The following is a 12397-nucleotide window of genomic DNA, read 5'->3' on the forward strand; positions in this document are numbered from 1 at the left end:
AGCAGCAGGCTAATGTTAGGCGAAATGTTAGCAGAATGACGACATGTTTTTTTAATGGGAGGACTGAGGGCTCTCCATGTGCGTGGAGACTTAAATTAGATATTTATAGATAAAAGACTGGTAGGCTACATCTTCACTACATCAGTATGGGGGGAATTGATCATGCTGAAATTATTACTTATTTTATCCAGTCAGGCTGGAACACGAATAAAAAGCCTAGCCTGTTTTTTGCACAACCTTGTTGGTCAGGAGGTGGTCACCGACTGTGGTGTGTGTGTGTGTGTGTGTGTGTGTGTGTGTGTGTGTGTGTGTGTGTGTGTGTGTGTCTGCGCGTGCGCGTTTCTGTCCACAACCCAGGATGGACTCAAAAACATAGCAAGAGATTTCCCAGCAGTCAAACATGCAGCTGACTCTTTTGTCCACTGGGCAAATGAGAAGCTGGAGGAGCAGGACCAAGATTTGGAAGTGGAGGCTGAACTTCCTCAGAAAAGGGTGAAGAGAAGGAAAGTTTTGCCAGGAGAGATGGCCCAGGATGAGAGCATCAGTGACTCAGAGAAGGCCTATGAGGTCCATGTGCATCACCAAATTATTGATACAGCTGTTGAGGCCATGCACAAAAGATTCCTCACCCATGGCACCCTGAATGCAGACTTATCCCTCCTACATCCAAAAAACTTCCCCCTTATCCACACCAGCGCTCTCCCTGAATCTGCACTTGAGGAACTCAGCAAGTCCCTAGTTGTTTTTGACAGCAGAGCTACTGTTGACAATCTACAAATTGAACTGAGAAACTTGGCACAACAATGGGACAGGCTGTCAAAATCGCCATTGGATTACTATGCTATGAGAGCAGTTGAAGAGGAGTCAGATGATCAAGAAGAGATGGACATAATAAGCAAAGCCTGTGTCTCTTGCAAAGAGTGCCCCTTGTGCTGCTACAAAATCCTTCTCAGATTTAACATGTTGACTCATGCATACCCACTACTTGGGTTGGCATACAAGTTTTTGCTGACCCTGTCAACAACTCAGGTAGCCTGTGAACGGTCATTTTCAACCCTCCGCTACATCAAACACAGACTGAGTAGTTGCCTTTCTGCCAGCAAACTGGAAGCCTTTTTGTTGATGGCCACCGAGAAAGATGTTCTTGTGTCCCTTCCCTTGATACTGACACAGTGATTGACAGAGTGGCAGAGAAGAGTGATTTAATGAAAAAACTGCTTCTGTAAGGTGAGGATTCACTTTATCATTTTATGATATAAAATGATTGATGTTCTCTGAGATTTTCATCATTCTGTTCTTCATGAAGTGCGTAGCCAGTGTTTTTGTGTATGCTTGCCTTGGTGAGCTTGTATTTGTGTTATTTAAATAAATACATTTGTGTTAGGATTTAATTGCATTTTTCACAGAAAGTGATGAGATTACTCGTGTGATCGTATAAATATTCATGGTTGGCCTCCATGGCCAAAAATGCCCGGGCCATTTTTTGGTCCCAGTCCAGCCCTGCCGTAGTCCGTCCTTTCGAAGTTCTCCGTTGGGCTGTCGGATACACAAGGCAATTCACCTCCCGATCAGTAGGCGTTGCTAACGACCCAATCTCGCGACGTATATCGTGAAAGTCGTTGATTGATTGTTTACCTTCCGGCTCCGTTCCACTCCTCACAGTGATCGATGGCGACCGAGAGAGAAAGACTGTTGTTGGAGTTAGAGCTTGTTGAAATTGAAATACAGTGGAAACCGCTTATAGTGATCACGTTGGTCCAGAGCCAATTTGAACACTATAGGCGGTTGATTACTAAAACCGAATTTTTATTACAGTACAGGTATTTCACTTATTTTTTTATGCAGAATATCATCTAAATGCCATTTGTATCGTTTTTCAATGAGAAAAATTAAATGAAACGGATAGCTTCAGCATTTACTGAATTTTATTATCATGCAAGTTTAATTACAGTACTGCGCAGTGCGCAGATCTACTGTAGGCTAACTCAAATACAGTACGTAACTTATTCTCTCCTGTGCCGCCGGTGCATTTTTTTTCTTACAAGTCAGAAAATAAAGTTTGAATTCAATCCGCCTTTCAGCACCCTTGCTCGGATCTATGCTCCTCCGTGCCGGTGTTCTGTCGATTTGTGCTACTTGGCGTGAAAACGAAACTTAGAAAATCGGCTTGGCGCATGCGCAAAACCACAAAGTAGCAATTCTCGACAAGTAGGAGAAATCGACTGAACACCGGCCTCCCATTTTACAAGAACCAGCCTGGAGCTTCCAGCGGTCACACGCACTTTCAATCCGCTCTCCAGCACCCATCCTCGGACACATGCTCCTCCATGACTTCCTTTTTCCAGCCATGATTCACGCGCTTGCTGCCCGGTGTCAACTCGTTACGTTAGCTAGCGAGGCAGAAGCATAGGGCAGAAGCAGACGTCCAGAAAGGAATCAAGGGAGTAAAAAATAAAATAGCTACACGTAGTTTTAAAATTATTTTTGCACATGTTTACATTCATAAAATGGCCAAAAATGAACATTATAAGCGGATTTCTTGATCACTATAAACAAATTATTTAAACAGCATTTGTATAGAAATGATTCCGTCCCAAGCCTTTTGATCTATATAAGCGGTTGATTACTATATCCGTGACCACTATAAGCGGTTTCCACTGTACAAATAATTTTGTTGTCCGGCACACAGTTAACTCTTTCAAAAATGGCGGTGTTGTTGTTGTGAGAGGAGGGTACTAACTAACTGGAAAAGTGATGTTGTAAAATTAGCCGAGCAATCACAACCCTTGCCTCGACGGATAGATAGGAATGTTGGCCGACGCACGCAAGCTACGGAGAGCGTCTCCGGGAGGGTCTCCGTTGACGGAAAGGGCTTTGCGTAGACGGAGAGGGCTCTCCGTAGCAACCATAAATCAGCCTTCATTCGCATCCCCTCCCTTTAAAACACAGGGAGTCAGTAAACATGAGCATGTATAAAACAGTCATCCCACTATATAATCCCTAAAGCGAGCAGGGTGTCATAGTGGATGGTCTGAAGAGGGGGCTCCTCTCCAAATGGACTACTAATCTGATAAGTGACTCCAACCTCATCATCCCTGTCCATTCGCCGTTGCACCAAGTAAGGTCCCTTCCAGTGGGGAGCCAGTTTACGGCGGCTCTCTGTGGGGTCATTCAGCCACACAAAGTCCCCGACCTCTTATGGTTTTTGCCTCAACCTGGTATAATAGTAAGTCTTTTGCCTTCTGGTTGCCACAATGTTCCTTTGTCAGACTGAAAGCAGTGTCCAAGCGCCTGAGGAGAGAACTAGCAAAGTCCTCCGGAGACCCATCTACTGGCCTGCCTTGCACCAGCGGGCCCAGCACCACATCCACTGGCATTCGGGCCTCCCTGCCGTGTGTGAGGAAATAAGGCGTGAATCCGGTGCTGGAGTGTACACTGGTGTTGTATGCAAAAGCAACCTGCAACACGAAACTGTCCCACTCTCCCTCACATGACAAGAGCGTTTTAGCCAACTGGTCAATAAGTGTTCTATTAAACCTCTCTACCATACCATCAGACTTTGGATTGTATGGAGTGTTAGGAGTTTTCTTCACACCCAACAGCTTGCACAAATGTTTCACCATATCCAATTCAAACTGCCTCCCAATATCTGTTTGCAACGTTTCCATCACACCATGTTCCAAAATGTAGTTCTGAAAGAGACGCTCAGACACAGTGGTAGCTTTTTGATCAGTGATGGCATACAAATTAACGAACTTAGTAAAATAATCCTCAACCACCAAAACATACCGGTTGCCTTTAGAGGTGACCGGCAACTCAAGTATGTCGGCTGCAATACGTTTGAAAGGTCTCTCTGCCTGTGAAGTCCTCATAGGGGCATGATGTCGAGGAACTGGGGACTTCCTCCTTTGACAGGCGTAACACTGATCACACCAAGTTTTAACATCACCGTACATAGTGGGCCAATAACAAACACCCCAGGCACGTGCCAAGACCCGCTCATACGCAAGGTGAGTCGTCAAAGGCGTGCCATGGAGGTGTCTGAGGACCTCAGGGACCAAGACAGTGGGGACAACAACTTGTGTTGTTTGCCCCACATCAGACAGTCACACAACCCTGCACAACAGTCCATCAATGAAAGTCAGTCAGGGAAACTCGTGCCACAGTCTCTTTAAACCCCCGACCAGCATCCTTCAGCCTCCACCTAGGGGGTCTCTGACCTTCCTCCAGCCAGGCCAACACCTGTCTGATGTCAGCGTCCCTCTGTTGGAGCTCCCTGACATTGGAGCCATCGTATGACAGAGTGTAGATTAAGGCTAGGTCCACACAAACCTGGGGGTCAGAAGGCAAATGGGGGCTGGAGCTGGAGTTGGAGCTGGGGGCTGCTTTATGGGCCATGGTGGAAGTGGGAGTCTCTTTGGCACACACGGTGCTGGGGTCATTGTCTATAACTGTTTGGGTACCTGTGTCCACGAGAGTGTGGGTAGCATCAGGGGAATCATTGTCCATTAGCTCTCCACTGAAGTCTGGTCTGTGTGAAAGAGCATTGGCATTAGTGTGTTAATTTCCACTTTTGTGCACGATTACCCAGTCATGAGGGTCCAGTTCCAGGGCCCAGTGGCTGCAACATCCCGTTCTGTCATTATCAATGGGAAGCCGTCGCAGACCCAACAACGGCCGGTGATCTGTAACAATGGTGAACGGGCGAAGACCCAAATAGTGTCTGAAATGATGAACAACCCACACTATCGCCCACAGCTCCCTGTCATACGTAGACCATTGTCGTTCAGCCGCCGTGACGGAGTGACGAGCATAAGCCACCACTTTCTCCAGACCGTCAGCATCTTGTGCCAACACTGCCCCCAGAGGGACCTGGGAAGCGTTGGTGTATAGAATGAAAAGGTGATTAAAGTCTGGGTGACTCATTATAGGTTCAGCACAGAGAGCGTTTCGCTGGAACTCAAACGCCTCCTGGCACTCTACAGTCCACTGAAATGGGACATCCTTCCCCGTAAGGTGACTGAGAGGGGCGGCTCTCCTCACAAACCTCCTATAGTAGGAACAGAGCCCCAGGAAGGCACACACCCCTGTGGCGGACCTCGGCACAGGCCATGACTTCACCTTCTCTGTGTTCTTGGGGTCAGGACGAAGACCCTCAGCAGAGATGACGTGATCAAGGAAGACCACATGGTCCCGGGCCAGGTGGCACTTCATGGCGTTCAGCTCCGATACTGGTGAAGACCTCCCCCAGAGCAGAGAGATGATCCTCAAACGACCTGCTGTATATCAATATGTTGTCAAGATACACCATGGCATGGCAGCCCCTTTAACACCAGCTCCATAACCCGCTGGAATGTTGCTGGTGCATTTGTGAGCCCCATGGGCATGGATCTGAACTGGTAGAGGTCCTGGCCAGTGGTGAAGGCGGTCTTTTCATGGTCCTCCTGCGCCACTTCCACCTGCCAGTAACCGTTTGAGAAGTCCAGGGTGCTGAACCAGGTGGCGCCTGCTAGGGCGTCAAGTGTATCGTCGACACGCGGGAGTGGGTGGGAATCTTTTATTGTCACAGCATTGAGGGCCCTATAGTCAGCACAAAATATCCATGTATTATTCTTCTTCGTTATGAGAACCACAGAAGAGGACCAAGGGCTGCAGCTCTCCTCGATGATGCCACCCTCCAAAAGGCGCTGGACCTGCCTGTTTATTTCCCTACGCTTATCTGGGGAAGTGCGGTAGGCCCGATGCTTTATTGGAGGGTGGTTACCTGTTTGAATGTGGTGTTTGATCAGGTTGGGACTGCTTGTTCCACCCCGTGCAGGGCTGAACACTCCCTGATGTTTCCTCAGCAAGGCCTGCAGCTGCTGCCTCTGATCGTCGGACAGCGGACAATCTGCTACATCAGATAGGGGGGCATCCACCTGTTGAGAATCAAAACCTCAGGAGTGAATATGTCACAGTCATTAACATGGTGAAATACCCCCAGGTGAGACCCAGGGCGCAGTTTCAGTTCCTGGTCAGTTGGATTGAGTAGCCGTGCCACGGCCCATCCATTCTTTACTGGCGCTACTGTGCGTGCGACCACTAGTCCCATGTTGTCACGCACCTCAGGCTCTAATTAGCCCAGGTAAGAGTCAATAGTTGGTCCAGCAATACAGGGGGAGGCCACCTGAACAGGGACAATCATTTCACTGAAAGGTGGAACAGTAGCATCAGTAAACAAAGAGATGTTACAACATTTTGGAATAAAGTCTGTAGCCTGCAAGAGAGGAATGTTAATGTCCCCAATGCTGAGAAGCCCACGACCCACATCCATAATTACATGAGTCTGCCGCATGAAATCAAAACCAAGCAAGATAGCCTGTGTAGCCCCCCGCACTTCATGCACAGTTTGTTCATAAGACCTGCCCCCCAACTTTATCAGGAGGGCCACAGTACCCAAAGTGTCCAATAACTGTCCATTCACCGCACGTGCATAGGTGTACTGTGTATTCAACACACATTTACGTAAAGCTGGGATGGACATCCTGATCTCCTCAGAAATCAAATAAACATTAGAGACAGAGTCAATTAACACAGTCACATCAACTCCCTCTACCAGTCCTTTAACATAGGCCGACTCGGACTCACTCACCGAACAGGAGTCCACCGTGAGGTCCTGAGTCGCTGCTTCAGTGTTGTCATTGTGACCCTAAGGTGGCGACACTGGCATCTGGGTCTCGATGCCAGCTTCTGGAAGTTTCCCTGCTTCTCTCTGTGCGGGGATGGAGATGGTGACCGTCGCGAGGGAGACAGAAACCTCACTCCCCGTCACAGCTGATGTTCCTCTACAAAGCGTGGCTCCCTCCGGTCCTCGCTGTCCAGCTGACGCAGCGGGAAGCCAGTGGTGGTGTCTCGGGTCCCCTGCTCTCGTGGAGACCATTCCCTGTCACCGTATCCTCCCTGAAGCCTGCGCTGCGGAGACCGGCCTCTGGCAGTACAGTACAGAGAGCTCCAGGGGGAGCTCCAGGGGGAGCTCTCTGTACTGCCTGGCCCGTTCACAACGGCCTGCTAGTCAAAGCCTCCTCCACATCTGTCGGCCCCTGTTCATGGCACTTGGCTTGGAGGGCAGGGTCGAGCCCAGCAAGAAAACGTCTAAAAGTCTCACAATTCCTGGCGGCTCTGTCATAGTCAGCCACAAGCCTGGAGACGTAGGCTGCATAGACCTCCAAACTCTCGTTCGGAGATGCACATTTGGAAGTACAGGAGGAACTTTGTTTCCCAAAGGCGTCCTTTAACCTCCCTTTCACTCGCTCATAGTCACACTGAATATCTGGCGGTAGAGTGTCCCACAGCAGGAAAGTATTTTTTTAACACTAGTACTTTTACTTGTAATTGAGTACAGTTAAAGCAATGTAACAGTATTTGTACTTGAGTACAAATTTTCAGTACTCTTTCCACCTCTGGTTACAAATCATAGGAAGTAAAAAATGAGCAGGGTTCCCAACAGAAGTCCTTCTAGCAGCACAGCATCCAAACCAGAAATATGTTTTCACAGATAAAAGCTCAGTAGAAAATGTCAAGAAGATTCAAAGGACATGGTACGTCCAGAGCTGCTTATAGGGCGACATTTTAGGATGATAATTGTATAAATAAAGATAACATCCATACAACAACATAACTTCTACAAAAACAAAAAAAAACCCAGCTGCTGTTAAAAAGGTTAAAACTAGTTCCACAAATCCAGGCATATATAGAAAAGGTCAGCTAATAACATCACATAAATAAATAATAAAGAACCTCTCCTCACTCTGCTCCATTTTACTGTCATTACTTTGTTAACTGAAGCTTTCAGTTTCTTTCTGTTCATCCACTTTACATGTTTTAAGACATGTGTACAGATGTGATACAGCCTTTAAAAGCATAATTAATTTTAATGTAACTGAGGTATAACGCACATATAACACATTCCAAAAGCAAATGAATGATATTCAAATAGTTTATTACACAAAAAAGAGCAACAAACATAGACAAACACTGTTCACTTATTGATTTAAAACTGATAAACAAATAATAAAAAATAAAAAAATAAGTTTTGGGTAGTCTAATATATGAAATTGATTTTATTCGCAGCAACGGGACATCCGACACTGGTGAGCTGTCACTGATGTTTGTAATTGCAATTACTAATGTTGCCAGCGTGCAAACGACGCTCTGTGGAGAGTTCCGCTCCAGCTGGCTGCTGTGACAGGTCACTGACACTGTATTTCTGCTTCATCCAACATGTTTCAGACTCGATTTACCTGTATTTTGATATTTGAAATTTCAGGGGATTTCGATAATAGATTATTAAAGTTGGTTTACAAGGTTGTGGAGTTCCTCTTGAAAAAAAAAGAGCCTTTAATAAGCTATTAAAGGAATTGTTGGAAAGGCGGGATGTTTACAAAGAATAAAACATCCCGCCATTCCGTCCATAGGAGGGAAAAAGTGTCAGAATGACGGGACGTTTGATAGAAAATTAAGTGTTGCAATTTCGACAATTAGAGGCCCATGTCAGAATGGTGGCATGTAACCGTTTTCAACACAACACCGGTCCTCTCCTCATTCTCGTTGTTTTTTTTGTGATCAAATGTTTATTAAAGATTTCAATGGTTACAACAAACAGTGAAGAATCAGCAAAAACACAACTGAGTACAGTAGGTAGGTAACCATCCCACCCCCACCCCACCACCCCTCACCTAAACCCACCTGCTACAAATCCCTCCACATATCCCCTAAAAATAAAAATAAAACCCACATCAGCACCAAAACAGATAGTGCATGACATTAAAAACAAAAACAAAACCAGACCAAAAAAATAACAATAATAGCAATAACAACAAAAAGAATAGCAGCCATAAGCACGCCCGGCAAGTCGCGCTAATGGAACATACATAACCAACAACAAAGAAACACACTAAGACATAGACAAAGACATACAAATACAGGGGAAAGATCCAAAATAAACAGGAAGAAGTACAACAACTAAATAATATTGGTAAATCACCTAAGAATCTCCTTTATAGAGTCAGCTGCAAGAAGCCAGCAATCTAAAGTCTTTTCAGTGGCTCCATGTACCCGAGCTGTAGACAGTTCCAAATATACTACATCTAGAAAAGACAGAATCCACTGTCTGGTGCTGAGCACCTGGGGGGGTTTCCATCGTAGTACAATAATTTTTTTAGCAGCTGTCAGGCCAGCTAACACAATGCGCTTCTTCAGCCTATCAATATTCAATTCAGATAGGTCATTAAGTGACAACACTGGGACATCAACTGGTATCCTCATTCTCGTTGTTGAACACGTTACATTATCGGCATGTTTCGGATAAAGATGTAGGTCTCCAAGTACAATTGTTTAACAAGGTTAATATATACAAAATGTTTAAACGCAGTAATTAACATTACACATGCATTACTACGAGTGACACTGTGTACATCTCCAGCTTGGTCAATTACTGTTGATGAGAAAACATTGTTTGCTAGCATCTGCTGCTAACTTACAGCGACACTGCTAAAATATTTCCCTCTGGGATCAAAAGAGTAACTATCTGTATCTATATATAGAGCTGGAGGGTTTTTGGTATAAGCTGGTAAGACCTCAGAAAATAGTGTCAAATTGTTTAAAAAGAACATCTCATGTAACCTTTTAAGTTCCTCTCGTGGCAGTGATTAAACACTTACTCGTATCTGCCTATAGCAGTATTTCCTATGAAAGTAATCCCATATTTAAAATGGCTTTGATTTAAATACACACCTTTACCTTCATTCAAATGCATGAATCTATATAAATATGCAAATTATCTGACCTCACTGCTACAGTGTACCTGCTCAGATTTCTCACAGCTGCTTTTCACACAATGGCCATGTATTGGAGTATTTCAGACACACGTTTAAACAGGAAATTGATGAAGAAGAGGGATTTACACAGAATTGTTCACAAGTCACTACAGTGGAAAGGTATTTTATCCATAACTCTACATGAATAAATATGAAACTGTACAAATGGCGCGCTGATCAGGCAGCAGATAATGTGTTACAAGTTTTGATTAAGTTTGTTTCCATTTGCTGGAGAGTTATTTCCTCTTGTGCTTGTCCTTGTTCTGTGTTGGTTTAAAGATCATCTACACGTATGCATTAAGAAGAGTTCAAGCTAAGCTAATCTTCGGACTTTCGCAGACTTTCATTCACTTAAGTGGTCACAGTTAATGTCATGAACATCATGGTTCAGTGGGACTTTTATGATTTTATTAGTAGAGTTTAGAAGGCTAATGAGTACATGTTGAAATCCAGATGTGTCTAGGTCATATTAGGGTAATTTATACATAATTTACTTTTGCGTCGTAATTTTGTGAGAATGTGCTTGAAAATGGTTAATTTTCTTCTCATTTCCTGATCTAAAAGATTCCAATTTAGAATCATAAATGTTCAGAAGAACTGTGGTTCAGAATAATCAGAATTCACACACTCATTCTTAGCAAAATTAATACACCCGCCTTGGGTGTCAAGGGGGGTGTCAGTCAGGGATTATGTGACTCAGATACAGGAAACAGGTCCTGAGTGGGGTGTCTTGTTTACGAGGTGTTTCTGTTGGGTTTGCAGTGTGTTAAAAGTGCTAATCTCCCAGTGTAAATGTCCACAGGACTCCACAGTACCACCCAACATAAAAAAACACCACATGGACAGGTTTAAAAGCTCAATTTTAACAACAGGAGGTCTTTTTAGGGGTTAAGCATCCCACATATGGACTGGGGAACAGCATAAAACTACATGTAGATGAGTTTCTTTGCCACATCATCGCAGAAAGCAGTGCTATTCCCTGGCTGTCGGGTAAAGCCAAAGTCTTGATTGAAGAGTTTGCATCCATTTTCTTGAAAGATGGTGAGGTTCACTGCCTTACAGCTTCTTGTCATCTCTTCTTCAGAGGTTGCCTCATCCCTTCAAAATTTTCACCCATCTTTGTTGTAACATTGCACAGAAACCTTTCCATACAGATAATCAGTAAAAAGCTTATTTTGTAGATAAGTATCTCATCTTCTTTGGTAGAAACTGCTCTTTTGTGTCTTGTTTTCCCCTTAAAGTTCATCAGTTAGATCTGAGCATGGTTACATGGTTGTGCAGAAAAGAGTTGGCTCTAAGTTTGTGTTCAGTGTTCACAGATCAGCACCCATGTGGGTTTGTTTTTTTTGTTCCTTTACACCCAGTGTGTGTCCCAGATCAGAATGGAGTGGACAGGGGTTACGCCTCATCACAGTAAACTGACACTAAGCTGCCTAACGGATTAGGCTGGAATCGTCTGTGTGATTCCTGCCGTCTTAGGATGGCATGATTTGTTTGGACGTGTGAGTGTGATACATCAGTTATCTGTAACATTATTTGGGTTTCTGATCGTCGGATGGGGGGTAGTTAATTCCAACAATGTTAAATATTGGACAGTAATATCAGCTTTCCTTATAAAACTTGAGCAACGTGATTTTCTCCGTGGCTTAAACAGGTTGAAACAAGTCCCACATAAAACATCAAATCTTGTTTCTACTCACTACCATTAGATGGCAGACATGTATTATTGGAATTATTCCCCCAAATTAAAGTGTCTTCCCATTAAGAAATCCTCAAGTTAATTCATAAGGAAGTGAATTAAATAAAATGGCGTATTGGGGACGGAGAATTCAAACAGCTTTTTATCTTGACTGCAACTCAGATACTTCCTCTGACTCGACCCCCCCAAAAAACAATTTTCTGACTCAAAAACAAAGTATTATGCTCTGAAAAGTAATGTTTGTGGTTGATCACGTGAATGCTAGCGAGACTTTGAGTCTTTAGCTTTAGCTTTGGGTGACCTTTAACCCTGTAAACTTTATATTTTGACAAGATTTCAACAGGCTGCAGCTAAAAAATGGTTAGCGACAAAGCAAAACTGTAATTCAAATAATACATGTCCGCCATCTAGTGCTAGTCAGTAGAAACAAGATTTGAGGTGTTGCGTGGGAACCTGTTTTATTCACTGTGGTGGTCATAATTCTGCTAAAGTGGAGTTTAAATGTTTAAGATGATAATAAATCATTTAAATGCTGTGGATAAGCCAGAAAACATGGAAAAGAAAGCCATGGGTCCTTTAATTGTATTACAAGAGACAAAACTAATATAATTAACATATTTTAAAATATTTTATTGTCAGCTTATTGACTTATTAAATTATTTAATTTGTTTCTCTTTATATTCTTTTATGTATTTTTAAGCTTCTTCCACTCCCTGCTGCAATGCTTTTATTTTATGTAAAGCACTTTGAATTGTTTGTACATGAAATGTGCTATATAAATAAATTTGATTTGATTATTTCCTTTCAGAGGTTCCTAACATTTGATTGTTTATTGGTTTATTTT

Source organism: Odontesthes bonariensis, chromosome 22 (assembly GCF_027942865.1).
Source record: "Odontesthes bonariensis isolate fOdoBon6 chromosome 22, fOdoBon6.hap1, whole genome shotgun sequence".
In the NCBI taxonomy this organism is placed as follows: domain Eukaryota; kingdom Metazoa; phylum Chordata; class Actinopteri; order Atheriniformes; family Atherinopsidae; genus Odontesthes; species Odontesthes bonariensis.